Consider the following 26,632-nt stretch of genomic DNA (forward strand, 5'->3'; position numbering starts at 1 on the left):
TGCTGTGCCCCTGGAGTGAGGGGCTCAGTGTGAGGACCAGCTTGTGAAGCCAGTGAGAGATAAATTAGCAAAGAAAGCAGGCAAGCTTCAGAGCCGTGGATCTCGTTCCTGTTTCTTCTGGACATTATTCTATATTACGTTTGATGTTAAACTGGAATAGCTATATAGAGCCAAATTGGATTAAGAAGCAATGACTTATTGTACACTCTGACTGTTAAGCCCACAAAGACAAGAATAAATAAATTGGAGGAATCAAAGGCATGAAAGCATAGAGCAAAAACATATATAACATATCTCTGTTTGAGGCAGGACTCTGCTCAGGGCTTGTCGTGGGCCCAGAGGGGCAAGTGATGGTCCCTGTTCTGCTTTTGTGTTGTCTGGATCCAGGTTCTGCTCCCGTGTCTGGTGCTAGACCAGCTGCCTGCTTGCCTTGAGCAGGAACCAGCATCCAACAGCCCCAGCGGGCCTCCCCTTGTTTAACTTGCAGCTGTTTTTTGTTTTGTGTGGTTGTCCTTTCCTTCTGAGCGTGATGTAAGCGAGCGTCCCCAAAGAGCCGTGGCAGAACAAACACAGCAGGTGCACAATTGCAGAGCTCACCTCTGCTGCCACACGCGGCCCTGCAGCAGGGATGGCTCTTTGGGGACAAACCCTGGCCTTTGGGGCAGCCACCACGCCGCTGGCAGGGGTGTCTGGGCAGCTTCTGTGGGGACATGGCTGTGGTGTGCTGTGCTGCAGAGTGATCAGTCACTGCAGCCCAGCCTGGAAAATAAAACAGCCCAAGAAGGCAGCACTGTGGTGCTGCTGTGGAAAACCCAGCCCTGGCAGTTTCCATTAATACAGATAAAAAATTGAGACACAGGGCAAACAATATTAACCCCATCACTGATCAAGCTTAAAAGCTTTTCCCAAGAAAAATTGTCTCTGGGTTGCAGTTAAATAATGGGCAGGGGGTGGCTGCCTGCAGAAGCCTCTGCCGTGGTGGTGCTGGCAGGTGCTCCTGGCCAGGGCAAGGGAAGGTGGCTGGGATGGCAGCAGAGGGTCAAACACCAGGCTGATCCTTGCAAAGCTTTAGGACACGAGAAGCTCCAAGTGCTCTGTGCTTTGGGGAAAATGGCACAGAAGCAGATCATCAGCCTTGGCAGAGGCCAATCTACGCTGCCTGAGGGTGATAAATTGTCTTCCAAGGCAAAAATAAAAAGGAATTATGATAATAAAACCTCCAAGAGAGAAGCTTAGTGTGAGGGTTTTCAGCTTCCCAGGCAGGAGGAATGGAGGCTGGCTGGTGGGAGCTCATACCCCCAAGCGTGGAGGTAACAGGGGCAGGGACTGCCTGTGGCCCTCACCTGTGCCAGCCTTGGTGGGTGTGAGAATCATGAATGTCAGAATCAGACTCCCTGCTCCTCTCCCTCTGTGCCCATGAGGAGAGCAGGCAGCAGCAGGGTTGTTTTGACTGAGAAAGGGAAAATGAACAAACAACATTCTCCAGGTTCCTTTTTTTCTTTCATTCCTATCTCTCCTGATAAGGAAAGAACCTTTTTTTCTAAACTCCCCTCTCTGTGTCTGCTGCACACCAGCTCAAAGGCTGTTCTTTACGTATTTGATTCTCTGTAACATTGATCTTATTCTCTTTGGAGGAGTTAGGTTTAAATCACAGGATGAAATTCTGGCCACAGTGAATCAATAACAAATCTCCGATCAACCTCAGCCTGGGCTAGAGACCTTGGCCATGGAACTCAGGTTCCCTGCTTCCCAATGGGACGTGTCATCTATTGATGGAGGACATTCTTTCCTTGCTCAGCCAGCGAGTCCCAAGGTCTCCATTAGAGAACTCTGGTTCTTCCTGCTCCAGCCCTGTGCTTGGGACTGAGAAAAGGGATCGAGTCTCCAGCTCTAAATTCCAGTGAGAAGCCTCCAACCTGCTGCCATTTGCCTTCCTGTGGTTCACTCTCCACCTCTGTGCTGTGTGAAGCACAGCACAACAGTGGCTGGGTGAGGCAGGAGCTTTGCTCAGCTAGAGTTGAGCTCTGGCTCTCCACCATCCCTCCTCCATCGTTAGTCCCAGTCCCCAAACCTTAGAGCAGCTCTGATTCCTGCAGTGCCTCCTCCCTGGCTGCTGGCAGAGGGAAGCTGGCCAGCATTGACATTCCCAGCTATTCTGAGAGGGTCTCCCAGGCATAAAAAAAGAATTTTTTCCTATTTTAATATGTATATATATTTTGTTGTTTTTGTATTTAGTTTTTAATTCCTTCTTGCAGCTATAGTAAATTCATCCACCTCCTTGAAGGTGACGGGGGCTGGCTGGACAGCCACGAGCAGGATGCTGCCCCTGTCAGGGCAAGGGTCACCCTGGGTCCCTCGGCAGTGCTGGGCTGGGTGGTGGCGGGGCTGTGCCCACCTCGGCGGGGCTGTGCCCACCTCGGCGGGGCTGTGCCCACCTCGGCGGGGCTGTGCCCACCTCCGCTGGGCTCTCTCCCTCCCCGCTGCCGGCGAGGGAAGATCCCCCGAGGCAGATGGTGCAGCAAAGCTGTGTCTTTATCGGGCGGTACCGCTGGTGTTCAGCTGCTTTTGAAGTCTCCGAAGAGAGCTGGGGTGTTTCTTGATCTGCTGTTAAATAAGTCATCGGCGCTGCTGTTAGCTCGCATTAGGCACGGGGGATGCGGGATCGTGCCCGCCCGGCTCGCAGCCCTGGGCCAGCCTCGGGAGCACATTCGGGCTGCTCAATATTTGATGGGAGAAGTTGATTTTAGCCTGAGCCTGAATCGCTGTGCCTCCACGGGGCTGTTAGTCGGAGGAGCAGCCTCGGATGGCTCGGCGCTGTTTCTGCACCGCGTTTCCCATTTCCATCCCTGTGTGCCCCTGGCAGTGCCCGCAGAGCAGATCCCCGGCAGCTCCCTGCCCTCCCTACCCATGCCCACACCTGCTGGCCATCGCATCCCTGCCCAGAGCCCCGACCGAGGCTGCTTCCTGCTCGAACGCTCCGTCCTTCACACCCAGATACCTTTTCTTTTTTCTTTTCCCGGTCCTTTGGTTGTGCTGAGCGGTGGAAGGAGGAGGGCTTGGGAGGCTGAAGCAGTGCCCGTGTCCGGGAGGTATTCAGTGCTAACAGAAACATTGACAGGTCAGACTGTGTTTCTTAAATGCGCCTTTTTCACTTTTGCTCGCTCCCCCTGGACTCTCTTCCCACCAGCAGCACCTTTAGCATTTATCTCATTCGAGTCCTCTAAGCAAATCTTATCTCTACATTTATTGCGTCTTTGGGAATAGTAATTTTCAAGTCAGCTTTCACATTACTCCATATTTGTTACTAGTCCTCTGTCGAGGGAAAACCTGGCTCTTTATTAGTTCTCTGCCTGATACAAAACATTTAATTTGAACAGAAACCACCAGGAGAGAGATACATATTGCTTTTCATAACCAAAGTGTCAACATCTTGACCAGACTGTAGCTGAAGCAATCTTTACCATATGGTGGATTTTTATACTTGAACGTCACATCTGCATCCCCGCTGCCTCTCCTTTCATTCCAGAGATGCTGTGCTGGTGATAAAAGGCGCTGTCTCCGTGTCCTTCCACAACACAATCACAAAAGGACCCCTCAGCAGATAAGGAACTAAACCAGAGATACAATAGCTGTGGCTTCCCACTGGCTTTCTGCTCAATAGCTTTCTGCTATGCAGTTCACACAAAAAAAGAAAAAAAAAAAAAAAAGGGAAAAGAAGAAAAAGAATAGCAATGAAGGAGCATGTGTTGGGAAAATAAGCCCCAGTAAATCCCAGGGAGGGCATGGCTGCAGAACATGCTGAGAGTAGCGACTGGAAGTGGGCTGAAACAAGATGAAACCATTTTTTTTTTCCCCCCAGATTCCTGGTAAATGGGATGCTCCCCACAGCTTCACTGGAGCTTGGGGGCCTTCAGAGTATTCAGACTTGGTTTTTGGGAAAACGGGGCTGTGCTGGTGTTGAGTTTTATTGCAAGGTAATGCAGAAATGTCTATTAGCCGCTGCTGGATCCTGGAAGAAACAGGCTGTAGGAAGTTCCTTGCTGGACAGCGTGTCCAGAGGCCAGTGCAGCAGGGAAGGAGCTGTGTGTAGCTGTCACTGAGCAGGGGCAGAGGCTGTGCACGGCCTCTGCTGAGCCAGGGCCATGCTGAAAGATCTCCAACCTCACCTCTGGCTTCTGCCTGCCCAGCCACTGCCTCCGTGCTGCTCCCCAGCTCTCCTGTGCTTCTCCCCACCCCTCCTGAAGGATGCCAGGACCTTTGTTCCTTGGAGAGTGATGTGGGCATCAGACCCCTTCCTGGCAACTGGGTTTCTTGGCATGCTGTCCAAATTGGCTACAGGTGCCCGGTTTTGTTGTAGTGAGGAGGCAAAGGCTCTGCTGCCAGCTCTTCCCCCCTCTCACCTGGGCTGGGCTCCGACCGCACCGCGCCTCACAACGGATATTTTCACTCTGCCATCTCCCTAGCCTCCTGTCTGCCCTCTTTCCCACCCCTGGGGCCTCGTGTTTTGCCGCTGGCCTTCCCACACTGCTTTCCACATCCCTGCTTTGCAGAGCCTGCGGGCTTTGCTTGGGTGCAAGGAGTCCAGGGTTGGGCTCCGTGCTTGGCACGTGCCCCAAACGCTTGCCTCAGCATTTTGCATGCCGCAGAGGGTTTTATTGTATTGCTTTAATGGGAAGTCATGCAGCTCTGAACCCCAAATACACAGCTCTGTAAGAGTAGTGGCTGGAGGAATCCGCAGATAATTCAGTCCTGCCTCCCTTAAGTGAAATAGGATGTTAATACAATACAGTGGAGAATCGCTAATACAATCCTATTTTTATACCAGCACTTTCATGTCATATTAGAAGAAGATTCGACTTTTAGATCTTTTTTAGCAATTTAGCACAGTGAGGATTTCATTATACTGACAGAACTATTGACAAAAAGAAACACATTAGAATTGGGAGGATAATGGTCCTGGGGAAGAGGAAGTTTTGCAAGGCTTTTCATTTAAAACTGGACTGGGCAAAGTAACAGGCACTGTGCTGAGGGGAATAATCCTGCATTAGCAAAGGGGTGGACTGGCTGACCTTTTAAGTCTTGTCACAGACTAATAGAAGTCAGAGATGGAAGAGACTTTTAGGTCACATCAAACACTTCTTCCAACCCGGCGCAAGATTATTTCTCGATATATTTGATGGTGTTTTTTTCCACTTCTAAAAGTTCCAAGTCACGAAGCTTTGTCTCCTAAGGAGCCTTTCTCACACTGTTTTACCCAGTAAGCGTGCGCTTAACTTTGCGCACTATCATTAATTCCCCTGAATTAAAGTTGTTAAATCCTGCCGAGACTTAAATTGGATTACTCTCAGCCTGCAAAGTTAAGCACCTGCATAAGACTTTGCAAGAGGGAGGTTTAACAGATCTTAGCGTTAAGTTCTTCTCACTTTTCCACCTTAATCTTTATTTTGCTTCACAGCCCTGTCACCTTTCCCTTGCCTGGTTCAGCTCAGGCTCTCCTCCTCCCTCCTCCTGATGCGCTGACAGTTCTCACCTTCCCCGCGGTCTGAGATCTCCTCCCCAGCCTGGCTGTGGCTCTGCAGGCTGCTGAGACACGGGGAGCTGCCTTGCCAGCAGCAGCGTGGTTTCTGGCACTGGGTTTAACCTGGGATAGCCTTGCTGCAGTGAACAATTAGTGTTTCTGGCACCCCCTGCTCCGTGGTACAGCTTTGGAGCAAGAGGAGAGGGGAGCACGGGGATGGGTGGTGAACCTCGCTTGCTGTAGGTCTGTGACAAGAGGAGGAGAAACTTTCCTGTTCCATCTGCTCCCAGTCTCCTCGACTAGGTACCCGCTTTCCACACCGAGAGCAGATGTTCCTGCTGGAAATAGGCTTGCCTTCTGAAGCTGGAGCCATCACTTTGCATTAGAGCCTGCAAGCCTGCTTTCTGCCTTATAGTGCTTTCCCTGCTGACAGGGTGTGAGGCACAAAACATTTTAAATGAAGATCTTTACAATTGTGAACATGCTGCAATAAATATTAATGCTGGCTTGTGAAACGGCGAGCCAGCAGTTCCTGCAGGGGCTGGGGTGCCTCTCCTTGGGTGACACACGGCAGCTGGGTGCCCTCTGTGCTCCTGCTGCCCCTTGTCCTGCTGCCCAGGGGCCGTGGTCCCTGCTGCTGTGCCCCTCCTGCCACCTCTAGGGACTGCAGCACCAGAGGTTTGTAGGGAGGGCTCCGAGCTGCTCCAGCTGGCTCTGGGCATTTTCTGTGTGAGCCCTCCAGGAGGGTTGGAGGGCTGCCCTGCAATGCCCACTTCAACCCAGCCTCTGTTCAATCACCTCAAAGGACAGACAAGAGCCCTGTGTAACTTGGTTCTGGGGGTGCAGATGAGCATTAATGGAATTGTTATCACTGAATGAAAGGCTCCTCAGAGGGTGACCTGCTGCTGTTAATTAATGCATTACATTAATATGATGGGGGTGTGAATAGGCCAAGCAAAGCACACGCTCAGGTTCAGTTGTTCCCCTGGTGAGCTCTGGGGCAGTGAACAGAGCCTGCCCAGGCTCCAGCCCAGCTCTCTGGCTGCCTCTTGCCTGCTGAATAGCCATGTATTGTCCAGGCAGGAGGTGGATTTTCAGCCGAGACAAAAGCAAGACAAGTTCCTTTTTGAGATTTTAAGCTTGAGTTCATCCAGAGGAGACAATTTACTTCTCTTTGTTGTTTCCAGCATCATTCATCCCTTCTGTTTGTGCTCTGTAGACGCTGAGCCTGGGATATCATCTGAAAGAAGTTTCTCTTTCAGGATCTTTGATGTTAGGTTTGTTATATGTATATTTGAAAAGTACTTCTGCAGTGACAAAGCTCGGCACTGCTCCTGCTGGGCTGATGTGTGTGTGAACCTCTCCAGTGAGTGGCAGTGATTAATCCAGCAGCACCATGTGCTTTTGTTGCTGCACCTCTCCCGGCGTGGACAGAGCAGCAGCACTTGGGTTTGGGCTGGTGATAAAGGGGATGGAGTGGTTTTCCTCGTCCTCAGGTGTGGAGGAGTTTGGGGTGGGGCACTGCTGTGCCCTCCATGGCCTGCCAGGGCTGCTGGGGACAGATGGGCTCCTGCCCTGTTGTCCAGGGGGATTCCAGCCCTGTGTGTGAAATGCTGCAGGGCCCCTGATGAGCCTGTGAAGATGGGCTGACTTGTGCAGTACACTGATTTCAAACTAAAAAAAGCTCTGCAGGTGGCTGCCCCCAAGCAGGAGAGCTCAGCTGAGGCTGGATCCGAACCCTCCCTCAAACAGCTGCCCTGCAGAGCACAGCTGGAGCACTTCCCAGCTCTGTCAGGGTGCCACTGACTCCAGGTTTGCTCTTTAGCACCTTGCCACCCGTGAGCAGAGGGTGCCAGGCCAGGCCAGGGCTCAGCTCTGTGCTCAGCCAGTAGCACGTTCTGGGAGAAGGTCTTGGAAACAGCTTTCCTGCAGCAGAGCCTGCTGCCTTCCAGCAGGGAGAGACACGGGATGCCCCGAGCCAGGGATGGCAGCCAGGCCTGCTGGCCAGCTGATCCACTCCCCTGTTTGTGTGTTGTCTCTTTTGGAGCAGCTCGTGCCCTTGGCTGCCGCAACATCTGGTGGTAATAAACAGTGCCATGTCATTGTGCTCTGCGTGGAAAAGGGTTTCCTTTCCTTCCAGTTTAAATTTACTCATTGTGGCGCTGGTGGTAATTGGTGGGGTGTTCTTTCTGCCACAGCCTGTGGTGCTGTGGAAGACCTGACACCCATGGGGACGTGCTGAGTGCAAGGAGCAGGCCAAGGCACCCAGCACGTGGCCCTGCCAGGCTCTGTGTCCCTGTTAGATGGGGCTGGAATCTGCTTTTGTTTGCTGGATGCTACATAAATAAAATCCAGATCTGTCACATTTGCTGCTAATTGGCTTGCAAGGGCTGCTTGTTTGAATTGTGGAGCTCTCACAGAAATGGGTGACCTTTGGCAGCACTAATGTTTCCAGAGAAATCCCCAAAGCTCCGTGCCTTCCGTCACTCCTGCTGTGAAAATCTGCTGAGAGGAGCTGCTCCCCTGCTCTCCCATGCCTTCCCCCACTCCCCTGCTCTCCCATGCCTTCCCCCTCTCCCATTCTCCCATGCCTTCCCCACCACTGCACTCAGCTCCTCTTCATTGACACATGCCAGGAATGCTGCTCGTTAATTAACAATGAGTTAATTAATGAGAAGCAAAAGTCCAGTGCTCAGAGCTGCTAAGAAAGGGCACTGAAGAAAACGTTCTCAACTTTTTTGGCTTCTGGGCTGTTTCTGAGGCAGCACTCAGGTCACTGGCACATCTGTAGGTGTTTCCCAGGCTGGAGAGGAGCAAGAATTTCCCTGCAGGAGAAAATCCTGATGTGGCTTGGATTGTGATCTGCAGAGGATCCGATGTGGAAGGCAGTGTGCTGCCCAGCCCTGTGCTGAGCCAGCTGCACTGCTCTGTGGGATGGGGCTGTCTGCCTCTGGAGCAGCCTGGCTCTGTCATCCCATGGGGCTGGATTTTGTAGGTTTGGGGTTTTTGCTGGTTCAGCTGCTTGACTCAGCTCAGCAGCCTACCAGCTAAGAGCAGGGTGAGCAGTGGAGTGGGTTGGCACCCTAAACCTGCCCCATAACACCCTAAACCTCCGTGGAACTGCCTGGAGCTCAGCAGCATTGTGCTTTTTCCCTAGCAGAGTAGCTTTCTACTTCTTTCCCATCTGTCCTTGCAATGTCTCTTCTTATTCTTCCTTTATTTGTATTGATTTGAGTTCACTGGAACCTGCATTGCTGGGTGTGTAAATTGCTGGAGTCTGGCTCTCCCTCCCGTGTGCTCTGACCTGGGGTGTAACCCCCAAAACAAAACCCCCTGATGGGTCAAGCCCCCATGCCAGCCCATCCGTCGTGTCCCTCCATGCTTGCACATTGTCCCGAAGTGGCCCTGGGTCTGCTGCTGGCAGGGGTTTTGGGTGATGCCTGCTCAGCCCTGCTGTTCGTGCTCTCAGTGAGCAGCCTAACCATGGTGATTTACATGGCAACCCGATGAGGCCTGGCATCTCAGTGCCTTTATGCATTTAGCGCCATCAGCTCCCGTGTAATTTAATTGTCTGTGTTTTAAACATAAATCAGCAAACTGTGGGCTGGAGCAGAGCAAACTCCTCACTGGGCACGGAGGCTTCTCCTGCTGCCTGCCCCTCGGGCGAGACACGGCCGTGCTGGTGTCCCTGCTCCTCAGGGATGCTCCGGCAGGAAAGGGGGGCTCTGGGGGCTTCAGGGGGGCTCTGGGGGCTTCAGGGGGGCTGTGGGTGTTCCACCTGGATGAGCTTCCCTTCGGGGCTCTGGTGTAGGTCAGCGTGGAGTCCTGGCAGTGCTCAGCCTCAGAGGTGGTTCCTGCATGCCCCCCAAAGCCCCTCGTAATGTGAGGTGGTTCCTGCATCCCCCCCTCTGCATCCCCCCAAAGCCCCTCGGAATGTGGCACCTCCTGGACTCCCCTTCCAGCCAGTTTCTGTTTGCACTTGGCCAAGGGGCTCAGAACTCATTAGGCACTGTGACTAACAGTTGTGACTCAAGCAGCCTCGTTTCCTCAGGAAATTGGGCTAAGTGCTTCCCCACAAGTTCACGGGGAGCCGCTCCTCTCAGCAAGGCTTTGATCACCCAGTGTCAGCATCTGGGCAAGATGGTGTTTGGGTTTCACTGCCTGTCTGTGTGCAGCGGCTCCCTGGTTGGAGCAGGGCGAGAGCAGCACCGGGGGCCTGGGGAGAAGGTGCCAGCAGAGTGGGAATGGGAGCGAGGATGTGCTAACTGGGCAGTGTTCGGGCTGGGGACAGGCTGCCCCTGCACTGCCCTTCCTGCTGACTCCGGGGGTTCTGCGGCAGATTCCCAGTGCCACAGCTGTGTCCCTGTGAGTGGTGCTGGGAAGCAGAGCCAAAATCCTCGAGGGCGCTTGGCCCCGCTGTCCTTGCCTGCCTGGGAAGTGCTGTGCTGGCCAAGGCCAGGGATGAGCTGCCTGTCCCTGCCAGGTCCCTGGAGCACACAGGGTGTGAGCCCACGCTGGGCGAGCCACAGCTGCAGGCTCGGCCAGCCAAGGTGATGCTTTTCCCAGACATCCCCCAGTGTGTCCTGCCTTCGGTCCAGCACAGGCACTGCGAGGGTGGGAGGGGAACTGGGATGGAGCTGCTTGTGTGGCCAGCATCCCCTTGGACTTCTCTCACACTCCCTTCTTCACCCCTGGCCTGCCTTCCCTCACCCCTCTCCAGCCCACGGCAAATATCAGTGCTGCTTTACCCTTCTTTTGCACTCTTCCACAAAGAGTTTTGTAAGCTCTTTGGAATGTACAAATCCTCCCATGCAGGGTAAATCAAGGACCAGAGGGAGGTAAAAAATAACATAGGGAAAAAGTAAACCTCCCACTGCCAGGTCTTAGCAGATGTATGTCGGGGTACACGTTACACTGGAGCTGCCGCAGTAAGGAGCTTCTTTACACCAGCTTTTTGCAAGCCTTTTTGTATGCGAGTGCTCCCTGTGGGTAAAGCAGCTTCCCAGAGCAGTTATCTCCTGCAGCAGCCTCACCTCCACGCCCGGCCGGGGCAGTGGGGCTGGCAGGGTCACGGCTGGGCAGGTCCTGCAGACAGGGCTGTCTCGGAGGGAGCCTGGCTCTGGGAGCAGTGTGTGCAGCTCATTTCCATGGGTAATTCAGCCCCGTGGTTTTCCCTGGAGCAGGTTGGTGTTTTGGGATGCATCAGGTGAGCCAGGCAGTGAGCGTTCCCACAAACACCTCAGTGGGCTGGGGCCAGGAGGGCACAGGGTGGCTGGGGGCAATTCATTCCCTTAACGACATCCACAGTCTGCAGGTTGAACAGAGAATCATCTATTTTCGTGTGCTGGGTTTCTGCCCATGGAAAGTCTTGTCTCCTGTCCTTAGCACAGAGCAGGAGCACGTGGCTTGAGCAGAGTCGCTCTGACTCCCAGGATGGGCTGCAGGTGTGGGAGCAGACCTGTGCCACAAACCCTCCTCTTGCTGGGGCTCTGCATCCTGGGGGATGCTGGGCAGCTGGAGCCAGCCTGGCAGGGCTGTGCTGGGCACAGGCACTGGCAGCAGCATTATCCCTGGCAGCAGTGGGGCTGGAGCCCTTGTGGAGGCAGCAGTAGGGCAGAAGGAGGTGGCACTGGGCTCTGCAGAGACACTTATGGCTCCAGAGAGAGAGTGATGCACCCTGACAGACAGAGCTGCCAGGCACACTTACAGCCGCTCGTGACCTGGGCTGGCTGGGGCTGAGGGATGCTCTGAGCCTGTCTCACCTCCCAGACAGAGCCTTTGCTGCGTGGTCAGGCCCTTGGAGCACAGGGAGGGTGGTGGGCACGGCCACCCACACAGCCCTGCTGCTCCTGGAGCCCGGGCATGCAGCAGGAAACACTGCCAGGCTCGCTGCCCTTCTCATCCAGCAGCTCCTGGATAATTTACGAGCAGCCTCCGCTGTATGAATATTTCCCATAATGAACGTCAGGCTCATTTTCACATTTTTCTTCTGCTCTGTTTGTTTTATTTGTCTTTATCATGCGAGAGCCACTCTTTGCCTCCTGCCTAGCCATGTCCCTGCCAGGCCGTGTCCCTGTGGCTTTGCTGGCTCCTTTCAGAGGTCAGGCTGGGCTCACCATGGCACGGACGGTGTGGGGCAGGGACAGCAGCAAAGGGAAGCAAAGAACCCTCTCCAAAAGGCTGGGGAGGAAGGCAGGTGGCCAGTGAGCATCAAGCAGCAGGACAAAGGGCTGGGAGCAATGGGAGCTCCTGGGAGCACAGACTCGCCACTCTTGTTATGCCCCCTGTGCCCAGAGTCACCCAGGGCTGCCAAAAGGGAGATTTTATCTCCCAGTGGCTCTGGAATGGTGCTGGAGGCTGCTCATGCAGCCAGGGAGCAGGTCCCCAGCGAGAGGGAAGGAATAAGGTGCCATTCAGGCATTTCACTGGGAAATCTTCCTGAGCTTCTCCTGGCCTAGGTGGGACCGTGCTGAGCTCGGAGGGTGGAGAAACGTGAGCCTGGTGAAAGATGAAACTGCCAGCAGTGAAGTAGAGAAAATAAACCTCTTAGGCAGATGAATTCCGCAGGTCAGGCATCGGCTGCCGGCAAATAGAGAGCTAATGACTTGGTTTTTGTCATGTACCAGGCATAACTATTGCAGGGAGCTGCCAGCACGCAGGTGGAGGGCAGGGGCAGGTTTTATCTTAGCACACTCATATTTAAAGGTGCTGCTGTGTGATTATGTCAATTTCTCCTGCTTTTTCCACTCATCTATCACTCTGTGATGAGCATCTGTTTGTGTCAGAACAAGGAGTTGTTGACAGCACTCGAGTTTTGACCTGCACTTCACGGTGCACAAAGACTTTGCTCTCATGGTGATTAGCTCTGTGGTGCAATATTAGGCTCTGTCTCCCTCCTTCCGTGCCTTTTGCAGAGTCTGTTAGGTGAGGAGCTTCAAAGAGCCTTGCTGGAGGGTCCTGAGGCTGTCTGACTCAGATCTGCTGCTGCCCTCGCTCCTCCCGAGCAGGAAATCGCCTGACTCAGAAGGACTCCATCAGAAACAGAGGGAGAAGAGATGCAGGGGAGATTCCCGGGTGAAACAGGAGCCCTGGGCTGTGCAGTGCTGCTCTGGGTGGATTGGGTGTCTATGTGTGCACTGGCAATGCCACGAGTGAGGGGAACATGGGGGCAAGGCTCAGGAGGTGCCTGCAGGAGGCTCGGGGTCACCAGGACTCCTCTCTCTGCCTCTCGCTGGCTGCTGCTCTCTCCCATCCTGCAAAGCAGCATCTGTGCTCCCTTCTCAGCACTGAATTAGCTGGGAAAGAAACCCAGGAGCTCCCAGGCTGTGAGGGTAAACTGTTCAGTGCTCGAGGGTCCTGCTGAGCTGTTCCATGGACTCTCCCATAGATGGGGATAGTATTTTTCCTAGAAGGAGACAGTATTTTTCCTACACCCCAACCCCTTGATTTCACACTCTGGGACTCCAGCTTTCTGGAAACATTTGTGAAGTGTCTTGTATGACCCCAAAGATCTTTGGGCTTTGCCATTGTCATCTGAGCTCTGCTGCCACACGGAGCAGAGCAGAGGGTGCCCATGGGCTGAGCACTGACTGACCCAGAACCTGAGCTTCAGCACAGATTTTTGGCTTGGGCATCACACAGTGGCCAATCTTCCCCCACTTATGTGTGACCAGAGAATTAGTCTCATCTCTTCCCAGCTCTTTGGTAGAAATCTGAGAGGGAAAGCCTTTCCTTCCATCCTTTTTCTTTGATAATTAATTAAATAAATAGAACCCCATAGCAAATGAAATGTCATTTCCCATTCAGGCAAATACATTTGGGTTAGAAATCTAGGTCAGAATGTAAATTATCTTGCTGCCTTCTTGAAGGTGAAGTCCCTGAAATGCACTCCATTTAACTGAAATCGGGGATTTCCCAGTTTTTGCAAGCACTTTATTTTCCTTCTAATGAATACAAGGAAAAAACTTTTCTGAGACTGCCAGGGGATACAATCTACCCCGAATGGCTATAATATTGTATAATAAAATAAACCTTAACAACACATACCTTATGCTCTTAGAGGCTCTATTTTGGGCACGACATGTAAGGTGTTAAATTTGGTGTAAAATCTGACCAGAAGTCAGAAAATCAGTTGTATTTTTTCAAGGCTGCTGCTTGACAAAGAGACTTTGTGCATTTTAGTGGTGCCATGGAGAACAGAGACCCTCCCCGTGCCAAGGTGTGAGCATGAGGGACAGCTGCATGGGGAGGAGGAGTGAGAGGGACTTTTTCCCAGTGCTCCCATCCCCTGGGCACTGCTCTCCCCAGCCTGCCCAGTTTAGCTGTACACGAACCACCAGTGGAAGGGAGCACACAATTTCAGTCTTGTGGTTGACAGGGAAAGACAAACTTCCAGTATTACACTGGGCTGAGACCATTTGGGCAGCAAAAACCACACTAGCACTGTAAATTATTTGTCAGGAGGTGCAACCAGGAGCACGAGCTGCAATCAGTTCTGAGGAATTCTGTGATAGGAGCTCTCTGCTCTCACTGCCCCCTCCCACCTCTTATGCAGGGAATTAAATCCTTGAGTGTTTCTATTTATCACACAGTCAGTGTTTGTTTGTCTCAGTGTTAACATTTCCTTTCTTTTTCGTCTTTAATCAGCTGCAATTATTCACTTATATTCATGGGTAGCACTAATATAAAAATAGGTGCATTATGAATATTAAACTCCTGCAAACAAAGCCCTGAATTAGATGATTTGTGTGCTCTGTGTATGTAGTTTTTCTGCTTGGATTATGCAGCAAGCCATATATTTTTCCTCTTATTTTCTCTTTCATGCAATGCAAACCCTGCAGGGTTCACAGGGGAAAGGAGATGGGGAAATTCTGGTGCCCTCTGAACGTGGCTGTGAGGTGCTGCTCACAGGGGAGTCTGCAAAGAGGAGATTTGAATTGCTTTGAATCAGGATTGCAGCTGGGAGATGAGGAAACGCCTGCTTCCCTGCCCAGAGAGGGGATGCCTTGGATAGCTCCCCTGCCTGAGCCCTGCCCCGGGGAAAGCCAGGCTCCTCAGCTCCCCAAAGACAGGCAGAAGGGTCAGTGCCTGGGCACCCTGCCTGCATGTTCAGCGAGTCTGATTTTGAGGCTCCTCTGCAGGGAGCTCACACCAGCCCTGCTTTGGGGCTGCTGTGGGGTCTGGGGCTGTATGGGGTGGAAGCTGTCTTGCTCTAGGTCTAGGAGACAGAGTGGGACACTGGGACTAGGGAATTTGGGCTCTCTCCCTGCTCTGTGGGCTCACCACCCTCGTGTGTTCCCACTGCTGGTGCCCTGGGGAGAAGCTGGACCTGCTGCTGTTGCCTTTGGGCAGGGCTGCTGCCCTTACTCCCCTGGAATGCTTTTGTGGGCAAAGTCAGGACTAGACACCAGCTTTGTGTTTGTCCTCTTCTGCCTCGGAGTCCCCTGGGTTTGTTGAAGGGCAGCTGGGGGCCATGCCACAGCCTGCTGGTGCTGCCATTGCCCACACCCCTGGTCTTTGTCTGCATGGCTGCCTCTTTGCATTTTTAATGGTATTTTGTATTGCTTTTCTTGTACTGCTCCTGGATATTTTGCAGTCCGCATCTTTGTGGATGGATGCAATGAATCAATAGCGAATAATAATCTGAGTCCAGAGGGAACTGGGTTTGCAAAGCAACTCACCATTCACACTTGCTGGAAGCATGGTGAGAAATCACCAGCATAAGGCCGAGTAGAGAGAAAATTACCTGGGAGAGGGACAAGAAGGAAATCCAATCTCTGAAAATGAAAATAGATTTTTTTAAAGTGCTGTGTAAAATTATACATTTAATTCTTTCTCTTTTAGCATCAAACCTTAGAGCAGATTGCGCCATAGCAGCTTCCTCACTGCTCTCTTCTGCTGACTCTCAGGAGCTGGGGTGTTAGCCACTTATTTTTCCCAGTACTGCTATAGTTTTCTATCTTGTTCCTTAAAGGATTGGATTTGGGAGGCTGTTAAATCGCTGCAGTCATGTGGGGTGAGCGGTGCCTTTGCCACTTAGACCTGCAGGCTGTCCCAGGGGAAGGCTGCCATCCTCAGCCTGGCTCTCCACAGCCCTGGGCACTGGCTCCTTCCTGGGGCTGTGCCTTCCACCATGGCTCCCCCTTCAGCTGATGGACTGTGCCTCTCAGGCTGCTGTGCCCTGATGAATGTCCCCAGTGTAAATAAAATCTGTTCCAGGGGCTTGAGCTGCTGTCCATGCTCATCCCCTGTCCCTGCTGCTGCTCACTCTCCGGCCGGGACGATTGTCTCAATCTATCACAATTACCAGGAGCCTTCAGCTAAATAACTAGGTAAAGATCCACTGGGAAAATTCATTGCTTTGAGGTCTTAGAAATAGATTTGATTTACAGGGAATCCTAGAAAGGAGCTGGCCCATGTGCCTGTGCTCGTTCAGCCCCACTGGATGGGCTGTGTCTGCCCTGAGGTCCCCCACTCCTCACCACCCACCAGCACGGGGAACCTTGCAAGTCTTCTTGGAAGAGGATCCAATAAGAGAATGGTTGGAGCTGCAAGGGACCTCAAAGGTCACCTAGTTCCAGCCCTTCCACACCTGGATTCCTTATAGGATCACAGAGGGATGTTGAACCCCACCTTCACTGAGAATAGAGGGATGGGAGGGATTTTAGGTCCTGGAGGATTTGCTGGTAGTGCCTCTGTCCTGGACAAAGTTTTCCAAAGCTTTTCCTGTCTGGACTGCCCATACTCCATTTTCAGAACTAATGTTAGCATTGGAGGGCTGGCTGGAGATAGGATCGTGTTAGAGCAACATAACAAATTACCTGCTGTCAGCAGAGCCCTGATACCGGCTGGGGATGTGCTCTCCCCCCTGATCTTTCACTGACATTTAAACTAAGCTGTTTTAAGGCTTTAAGAGCAGTCATAACAGGTCACAGCAAAGGGCCAGCCAGCCTGGGAGGGGCTCTGGCCACAGCCCTGGGAAGTGTGTAGGAAGAGGCAGAACTGCCCCAATGCCTCCCCAGGGCTCTCACCCCCAGCACCACGGTGGGCTGGAGGAGCTGCAAAGGGATGGGATGGGTTGGGTTGGGATGCTTCAGCCCACGAGGGAATTTTCTCCTACTCATTTCCTTTCTTTTCTTGAACTCAAGTAAATTTTAATCATCTGTAAAATCCTGTGGTGAGATATTTCAAAGCTTAACCCCATGCTGGGCTTAGGGAAGTTTCCTGGTGCAGTATTTGATGTTCTGTGGATCGTTTCTGCTGTGGTTTGGGGTGTGCATACGTAGCAGAGGATGTGCTCCCGTGTCCCAGCCCACATCCCTGGGCTCAGCAGGGCTGTGGCTCCTAAATCCCACACGTTTTGGGGCCTAAACCCTGTGAATTGCAGGAATCTTTAAATAGTGGGTGAGGAGCAGCAAGCCCCCAGTGTGTACAGTGAGATGCCTGATTTTGGCGATGCTGGTCAGCACCAGGCTCACTCCACTCTGGCCGTGCCCTTGCTGCCAAGTGTCCAGGCAGAGTGGCACACAGAGGGGACAATCGTGTAAAAAATCATGTGAGTGGGAGTAGCTGAATAAATGGTGCTTGTTCAGTGCTCTCTGAGGGACAGTGCCTGGCTGCTCTCTGGAAGGGAGCTGTGCACACTCTGGCAGGGATAGCTCTTGTTCAAGCACTAAATGCCAATTTGGCTCCCTTCACCCATTCCCATTTCACACAATTAACTCTCCCTGTGCTGGCTGTGATGGGGCAGTGGCTCTGGGCACTGTCTGGGGCTGACCCTGCTGGAAGGGGCTGGTCTGGGCAGGGTGGTCAGAGCAGGGCTCCCTCTGCCTCGTCCCTGCCCCACGGACCTTCCCTCCCCTGCTAATTTAAATACGATAATCTTCGTTTAGCTACTGCATGCAAATCCCTAAATATCGTAATTTTGATTGCCTCTCTGGCAGTTTAAAGGATTATATCTAGGCTATTTTTAGCCCAGATCATTTCCTTGATCTGATTTCCAGGCTGTGCCCAGAAGGAGCGTGAGGCAGGTGGGATGCAGAGGGAAGTGTGGGGGCTGAGCATCCCAGACGAGGCTGCAGCCACAGAGGGGGTGAGGAAGAGGCTCCAGGGTGTAGGTACAGCATTTCCACCTCGTGGGGAATGGTGAGCTGCATCATTGCAGCACAGCTGGGCCTGCAGAGGTGGATTGGTGCTGCAAAGTGGTTCCTCCTCTCTCCATGGCTTTGGCAAAAAACTCTGTGGTTTTCTTCTCTTCCCTCTCAGAGTGTGTTTAGGACAGGCAGGAGGTGCAGGGCACCCTGTGGCAGCTCTAGGTGCCTCTTGAGCCCCTGTCCTCTCTCCTCCATCTCTGCCCAGGCAGTCTCTTCCATCTCCCATGCTTCAAAGTCAGCATCAGTGGCACAGCAAGCCCCCTTGCTCCTTTCACTGGGGGATTTAGCTAATGCTCCCTCCAATCCACTTTGCCTCCCTGCAGCTTAGCGTGGATTTCCATCCCCATCTCATCAGCCCACTTAGGGTGTGCAGCCCTCTGCCAGCCCCGAGGCAGCTCAGCCCCTCCTGTGCTGGGGGCTCCTGGGGGCCCGGGCAGGGCTGAGGGTGCTGAGCACATTGGGGAGCAACTCCAGCCCAAGAGAAAGAGTTAAAGCAGAGAGGAGCCTGTTATGGCCTGTCCAGCTCCAGGAACCCTGCTGTCCCTCCCGTGTGCCTGCACATCCTGGGGGGCCCTGGATGGAGCCCAGGGAGCAGCAGCAGAGTGGCAGTACCAGCTGTGCCCTGGGTCCCCGTGGTGGCTCTCAGGCTGGTGAGCCTCCCCTGGTGATGGAGCAGGAGCTCTGGATTCATCAGTCATGTCACATTGCATTATGTGATGCAACGCAACGTGGCATGACTGATGCAGCCCAACGTTAAATGTCATAGAGCAATGGCTCAGCTCAAGGCTACGGTAATTTTATGTGCCCATTTAATCTGGTATTTAAAAACAAACACTCGTAGCAATCTGCATCACACGCTACATTTTGCAAAATTGAGCAGCAAATCTGTACCAAGCAAATTATATAATTCTGTCATCTCTCAGCCTTGTGTCCATGCGTGTGAACGCTGCATCAGGTTTGGATTGGTGTCTGGCTTCCCTCTGCCCCCATGAGCAGCGCCAGAGCTGCTGCAGAGTGCCCAAGGATGGGCTGTCCACTCCTCAGGCAGTGCTGGGACGTGTCCCACTGTGGTGTTCCCCACCTCGGGCTGGCTGCCACTCTCACCACCTGCAGTCCAGGCCACCACCCAGTCCAGGAAGTCAGTCTGGTTTGGGTCAGTCACACTCCTGAAAATGACAGAGGGTTTGGCCTGGAGGTCAGTTTGGGTGGCCTGAGCTAAGGTGGGTGCAGTGTGGGGGATGAGGTTCTGCCCCCTGGCACAGCTGCACCCACAGCTGTCTGCAGCTGCACAGAACTTCAGGGCTTCCCTCTCCCTCGTGGCCTGCAGATGCATCTGCCATGTGTCCCGTGGCCCAGGCTCTTCTGCAGATTCAGTCTTGCTGTCTTTCAGAGCATCTTGGTCTTTTGAAAGGGAAAAGCCTCCCCTGGTGTTTTTCCTCCCAGCTCTGTGTCTGTGTGGCCTTGGTTTGTCTCTGCTTGGAGAAAAAAAAATCCCTTAAGTGCTTGCTTACTCCAGCCCAAATGAGGGAAACACTTTGCCATGAGCTGAATTTTAAGCAGGTGCTTAAGGGCTGTCCTGGGATGCTTTCCCAGATCAGACCAGGGCAGACCTCTCCAGAGCAGGGACCATTCCTCCTTTTAATGGCCACAGCAACAATAATGGTAATGGATGTTTCCCCAGCCTGTCGTAGCACCGTCACGTTTTATGACCCACAGAAGTCATTGCTCCTTTTGCCTTGCTGGGCTCCTTTGCTGTGTCCCTGTGTGGGACAGGAGGGCACCACTGTGGATGCATTTCCCATGGCCTGCCCTGCCCTGCCCAGCCTGCTGGGCAGTGATCCCTGACAGGGAACGCTGCTTTCCCTTCCAGACAAAGAAAAAACAGTCAAAAACCAAACCAAAGCAGAGGACCCGTGTGGCCTGCCAGGTGTCCCTGCACGTGTGGTGTTTTCTGGTGGTCTGTGCTGAAGATCTTCCCTTGGCATCCACCCATGTGGATTCCTGCTCCTTCCATCCCCAGTCTCTCACCATTTCAGTTCTCGGTGTGCTCTGCAGGGCTCGTGTCTGCATTTGCAAAGCACCCTCGTGTCAGAGCATCCCCTTTCCAAGCAAGGATGCCTGCTGAGCTCTGGAGGCTGGCAGAGCACGGGCTTTCCCACCAAAACCTCTCCCTTCCAAGGCTGGGCGCTCCCTAGGCAGCGTGGCTGGGGCCGGAGAGCTGAGCACAGCACAGATGAGAGCCAGGCACGCTGCCTGCCGAGCTGGGGTCTGTGTTTGTGCACAGACCTTTCCACGGGGGCTGTGCTTTGCAGCATTCGCCAGCTTCCTTCCCTTTAATTTCTGAGCTGGCTGGCAGCGTGCAGGCAGCTAGGGATCCAGAGCGGGGCTGGAGAGAGCAGCTCCAGAGCAGGCACGGCACAGCCAGACACCGCGGCTGTCTGCAGGGTGTGTGCTCAGCAAACACATCTCCAGGGCTCTGCAGGTGGGGGAAACAGGTAGATGCTCGCAGCCTTGGAAGTCTGTTTTAACATCTTGAATCAGAAACATGCAATGAAAAATTCATATTTCGGTTCAGATCTTATTTTTGGCTCAAGATCAGAAAAAAAAAGTTAAGTGGGGAATCTAATGTGCATTTATATTTGCGTAACTCGCCAGCAGTGGAACTGCTTTGTGTCTCACACAGCTCATGCCAAAGTGAAGGATTTGCTCTTTCATTTTCAGCCTGGGGTGAAATTTTACAGTTGAGATTATAGGATCCTGAAAATAATTGTTGCCCCAACCTTAACTCTTACATTATAAATGAGGATGCATCATACTCAGCATGACTGGGAATTACAGAAATTAAGGATGAAAAAGACCTCATCTCCCAGCCAGTGCAGGATTATTTTGTACGGTGTATTTGATTTTTTAAAGCATTCTCTCTCCTGTTGTGATGGCCATTTTCCTCCCAGAGCAGTGCTGTTAATGAACACCTCCATTTCAGGAAAGACACAACGGTGGTGTCCTCATGCTGTTCTTCTCCAAAAAAAGGCAAGAGCGGTTTTTTGCCTTGCTCTGATATTATTCTGGCCCCGGCAGCTCAAACATATTCAGGGCTGAGGTGAAGCTGAGGTTTGCTGGATGCCAGGGCTGCCAGCGTTTGGCTGGCACCATGTGCCACTGCCAGTGTGGGAGCCTGGGAAAAAGGAGACCCCAGCTCCATCCCCACCAGTGACCTCTGAGTGCTCTGCCACCCTGCCACCACCCTGGGCTCAGGACAGCAGCCCTGGTGCTGTCCCCACCCTGTCCATCCTGCAGGACAGCGCCAGGGAGGACACAGGCAGAGAGCCACAACTCTAGTGACACTGCTTTTCTTCCAACGCTTATCAGGACAGATTTCTGCTGTGGAAAGAATAACCAAAAGCTGTAAAAAGGAAGTTTTCTTTCTGTGCTTTCTTTTTCTCCCTCTTTGCCCATCCAGGCTGGCTCCTTTCCACCCTCCTTCCACTTCTCTTTGTTGTTGCTAAAAAGATTAAACTTGTTTGACCAGGTTCTGAGTCAGCACAGTTGTAAGGGGAAGATGAATGAGGCTCTTTAACCCTGCTTATCCTTCCAAATGCCCTCCTCCTGGAAAGAAACACACACACGTATGCTCCGGGAAACATCAGTTTTAATGTTCCTTTTATTTTTAAGTCATTCTTTCCCCCAGTCTTATTTCTACTTCTGTCAGATAATGGGGCTGCTCTCACTCCCGCTGCTCTCTGTGCTGAACCTTTCTCTGCTTTTCCGTGCTGAAAGGGCTCTCCCTTTCTTCTGCATCTTCTGCAGTAAGCCAGAGCAGGACGCGTGATCCTGAAAGGCCAAAGTGCCTTTGTTCTTTTGTCCCCAAAACCTTTCCCCTCTCCCCTTGAGTCTCACATCTTGATCCTTTTTTTCCCTCAGTCCTCGGAGGAGTTTGCTTTCAAAGCCCTTTCATCCTGGCAGTAAAAATTGGAAGCATGAAGAGAAAGATGGAAGAGGGTACAGAGAGATGGGGCTTAAACCCAGCAAGAGCAGGTTTGGGATGGGCTGGGGTGCTGCTGAGCACTGAGGGGAGCACTTGGGGGTACACACCGACCTTGGCTCTTGCATCTCCTCTCTTGTGGTCAGACTTGGTGTGTCCCATCCCTGAGCAGTGGCATTTGAGGTCCTGGGATGCAGCATCCCAGCTGGCCAGCCCCTGGGTGGAGCCAAGGTGGAATGAAACCTCAGGGCAGGATTTCAGTTTATTGCTCCCTGCATTCCTGTTTGTTTGACATCCTGCCACCAAAGTCCACAGAGCTCTAGGAAATGTCTTAAGCTGGAGGCTTGGGAGAGGCAAATATTTTCCTTTCCTGTTTGGGGGATAAACAGAAGTAAATGGTGCATCCATAATCCTGGAGTCTGCTTCACAAATGCCTTGTGGTGGTACTGCGTGTCATTCATGTAGGTGACTTTTACAATGAAAAATCCCATTTAAGCCTGACCTTTCACGTTCTGGAACATAATAGACTGTGCAACCAAATCACATCCTGCTGGCAGGGACACCACTGAAGTGGAATATTAGTTTTGTAAGGGAACGGGACACTGCAGTCCTGGAAATTCATTGGTCAGAAGTTGTGCTCCAGTTGGGGGAGCTTTGTGGGCAGTGCAGGGCACAGAGGCTGCCCTCAGCCTGCCAGCACCATGGTCTGGAGGAGGTGAAAACCTCCCTGATGGAAGGTGATCTGAAATTGGAAAGAGGCTCCTAAGAGCCCTCTCTGCAGGGGTGTCTGCTTGTCTCCCAGGGACCAGGGGAATGGAAATGCAGAGAAGGTAAATGAGGTAGAAACAAGACCTGCTCTTGAGCAAGCACAGGGTGATGTGCATTCTGCTGGGTGAGATGGGATGAGGTCCAGTTCCCAATGCCAGCACCACTGCCTGTCCTGTCTCTGGGTGGAGGGCAGGAGGGGCAGCTCTTGCAGGTGGGCCAATTTTGGCTTATTTCCAGCTAAACAATTAATTATCACCGCCATGCTCCTCACGGGGCTCTTTGTGCAGCAGCTCCTCGTGCTGGCTGAGGAGGCTGAGATTCCCCTGCTCCCTCTGGCTCGGGGGCTGCAGCGGCTGCTGCTTGAAGCATTTATGTTAATACACTATCAGGCAGCCACATCCCATGGCTTATCATTTTCATCAACTCTTGGTTTTATGGTTGAAAGGAATTACTTTCAAAAGACCATTACCACCTCCCTGTTTCTCATGGCCTTATGCCTACCTGCTGTTAAGCTTTTATAAAGGCATATTTTTCCAGTGTAAAGCTCATAAAAGCTGCTGCTCCAGTCCCATGCTCGAGTCCACTTCCCTCAGCTGGACTCTGCCTCGCTGCTCCGGGTGGTGCTGCTGGAGGCTGGGCAGTGCAGAGGGAGCAGCTGCTTCCCGGGGCTGCAGGGCTCACTGGTGCTGCAGCACCATCAGTGCTGAGGATGAGGATGCCCCAGGTGCTGCTCAGGGAGGACAAGGGCACACAGGAGTGCTTGGCCATCTTTGGGCAGGGTGCTGCTGGCCCTGAGCCTCTGAGGTCCTGCTCAGCCCAAGCACAGATTTCAGCACCTCCTTTATCTTTTGGAACCCAGCTCCTCTCCGCTGTGGTGGGCAGGTGTTCCAGCCCTTGGTTTGTGCCACAGGTTCTAGGGCTGGGGCAGGCACTGTGCTCAGAGCCTGCTGGCAGGGCAGCACCTCCTTTAGCATTCCTGCCACATCCACTGCTGCTTTACTTTTTATTTTTTCACTGGTGAGCTGAAAAGGGGCAGGCAGCTAGTCACAGTGCCTGATAGTCACTTGCCAGTAACATAAAAACTCTTATGCGCCAATATATCAATCAGCGTTATGTGTCAGCCTTGACTACTGCATTCAGCTTCCATCACCCAAACAAAATCACGCTGTAGCAGCCGAGGAGGAGGCTAATACTGCTGGCTGGAGGCATGGCTGGGCATACAAAACAAGGCTGGGGAGCTGGGTGGCCGGGCTGGCTGCTGAAGCAGGGATGAAAGGCGGGGAGGTGCAGGATGCAGGGATGGGGCTTGCCCAGCAGCAGCCGTGGTGCTCCCTGCCCCGTGGGTCAGTGTGGTGGTCACAGCAGGGTGGTCACTGCCCATGAAGGGGTCACACCCCGTGGCTCTAGGCAGGAATGCTGGGGGTCAGTACCTGCAGCTCCCCTGCCTCCTCCTGCTGCCCTCCTCACCTGCCGCCCCTCTTTCCATCCAGTTACAGTAATGGCAGCTAGTTAAAGGATGGCTTCCAGAGGGGCACTGTCTGCTGTCACCACGTCCCTTTCCACCGAGGCTGCGTGAGGTATTTGCTGCTCCTTCGAGCCCTGTGCCAGCCCAGGTGCCCTGGTTACTCCTGGGCAGGGACAGTGGCTGTGTCCTGGTCCTGGCAGGGCTGAGGGACTGGGGAGCCCCCGCAGCCTGTGCTGGGTCAGGCAGGCATGGCTGACAGTGAACACTAAGGTCTGAGTGATGTTTTGGATTAGAAGTGCACAGAAATGTGAATGTGGCGGGGGCAGTCCCAGGTCCCCCAAAACCTCTGATGAGGCGTTTGCATCCTCTGCCTTTGGAGGGGAGAGGTGCTGAGCACCCCCTTGCAGAGCATCTCTGCCCCAGGCTGCTGCAGGAGCAGTGCTGGCCCTGATTGTCCCTGGGGTGGTAACCCCGGGATGGAAGGCTGCAGGGAGGGTGCTTGCACAGCAGCAGAAACCTGCAGGCTTTGTGCCTCTTCATACTCAATATGCGAGTGGCCACTGTATCTCCTGATTATTTAATTTGACTGGAATAAGAGGTATTTGTATTCATTTCCAGAGATGATGTACAGGCCTGATCTTAAACTGATTTAGACAGTATTGTACATCATGAAAAATGAGAATGGGGAAATCTAATGTATGGCTTTTTTTTTTTTTTAAAAAAAAGGGCACTTCACAAACCTGTACGGAATTACAAGAGATAGGCAAATGCTGTCACAAAAGTCTCTCTTAAATGACAAAAGGACATGAAGAATAGCACTGCTCAGCAGCACAATACAAGCTCCAATAATACCATCACATGCTTCCTCTCAGTAGTTTGTAGTAGGAGGGCTTTGACAGATGTCCTGTGTCAAATCTTCCCCTGGTCACTGCAGTTGTTACTGGCGTCTCCTGTGCCCTGTGGCAGCAGCCCCTGACCTCTCGGGCAGGGAGCTGGCTTTTCCAGGAGCCTGCACATCCCCTGGGCACCTTCACCCCTCCACATCTGTGCTCCAGGTCTGGACTCATCACCAGGACTCATCCTGTGTCTGTGATTTGGCTGGGTCAGGCACAACGCCACAGAACTGCAGAATGATTTGGGTTGGAAAGGACCTTAAACATCCCCTGGTTCCAGCTCCCCCACCATCCCTGTGGTCTGTGTGGGCAGTGGCCTGTGAGCCTGGAATCCCTGGAGCTCTCTGGGGGATGTTTGTGCCAGCCAGCCCAGGCTGGGAGGGTGAGTGGGAGAGGCAGCAGGCAGAGGTGAGGCTGCTGCTCTGGCGTGCTCCCAGCAGCGTGGCTCCCCTTGCACACACAGGCACTGGAGACAGAGGTGCTGCTCCGTGCTGGGGGGCTGCGAGCCAGGAGAGGTGACATCAGTGGCTTAATGACAGCACTCCAGGTCGGAATTAAAGCCCTGCCTGTGGCTCGGGGTGCAGCGACCTCTGCAAGGTCTGGTTCTAAGCAGTCATTAAAGCTGATGTGATGAAGGGGGAGAGGCTCGAGCAGCTGCCCTGGCTGGGTCGGAGCACACACCCACCCACACACACCTCTTGCTGTGTGATTTCTGTAGCTTCCACTCTTATCTTCCTTCCAAAATCATCACAGAGCAATTGTGGGAGCTGCTAGGAAACAGCCGTGTGATTGGAGGTGGCTGTGTGCCTGTCAGAGGTACAGCACACAGATCCCTTCTGGGAGTCTCTAGGATCAGCTCAAGCCTTTCCATGGAAGCACATATGCTTGGATGAGGGCCATGTTTTGACCTTGACTGGATGGGAGGTTTTAATTATCAGAGCTGGCTGAATAACACACAACATTTTGCCACGGGCAATTTCTAGGAATTCATTTCAGCATTGCTTACACCTTTTGGGCTCTGCGTGTATGAACACACAAATAAACCCTCTCCAAAGCAGGTGTTTTCACCTAAGTCACGTGCTGAGGGCACTGTGCTATTATTTACACCTCCTTGTGCTGTTTCTGGACTGTGGTTATAAATATAACTTACACGTTACCGTGTCGCTGCAAAGAAAGTGTGAGATCCCAGTTCCAAGGAGTCACAAACCTTCAGTCAGTGCCACGGGGTGGTTTGGGGGTCAGACCTGCATTTGCAGCTCTGCAGTGCCTGCTCCTGCATGGTAGGAGCAGAGGAGGCACTGGGACCGTGCTGGGCACAGCCTCTCCCACCCCATTCATCCCCCTGTCCCACAAAGGTGCACATGGGCTGCCCCTCCAGAAAGCACTGGGAGACTTGAAACTTTGAGCTTTAAGAGACGCTTGTTGCTGTTTAAATAGACAGCAATCAAATGAAAACAGTCTTCTGCCGACTCATGGGAGTGCTCTGTCTTTGCGGTGGCACGGAGTGATTTAGCCATTAAGGTTAATGCTTGTCTTGCTGCTGTCTGCTGGAACTCTGGGCCAGGCAATGCAAATAGCTTAGCCAGTACTTCTAAAGGTCATTGTGCATGAAAAAATAAAGATCATACACCGCTCATGGAAATGTCCTTAGTAATCACTGCCTCCTCAGGGAGGAGGGACCTGGTGCTCCTGGAGCATTTATCTCATCCCACTGAGAGTCCAGGGACAGCCCTTGGGTTTTTGACAGCCTGAAGTGCAGGTTGGCACCACCTCCATTACTCGTGTGGTTTGTGTCCTGGGTGATGGTGGTTCTGGGTGACAGTCACCTATAGCTCCAGGCACAGCACCACCAAG

The 26,632-nt window shown here is 52.8% G+C and overlaps 1 long non-coding RNA gene across 1 annotated transcript in view; it reads left to right on the top strand.

The window, feature by feature from the left end:
- Positions 1-26,632, top strand: part of LOC135304226 (uncharacterized) — a 90,466-nt gene that overhangs the window by 875 nt on the left and 62,959 nt on the right. The window lies entirely within an intron of this gene.

Source organism: Passer domesticus, chromosome 7 (assembly GCF_036417665.1).
Source record: "Passer domesticus isolate bPasDom1 chromosome 7, bPasDom1.hap1, whole genome shotgun sequence".
Lineage (NCBI taxonomy): Eukaryota > Metazoa > Chordata > Aves > Passeriformes > Passeridae > Passer > Passer domesticus.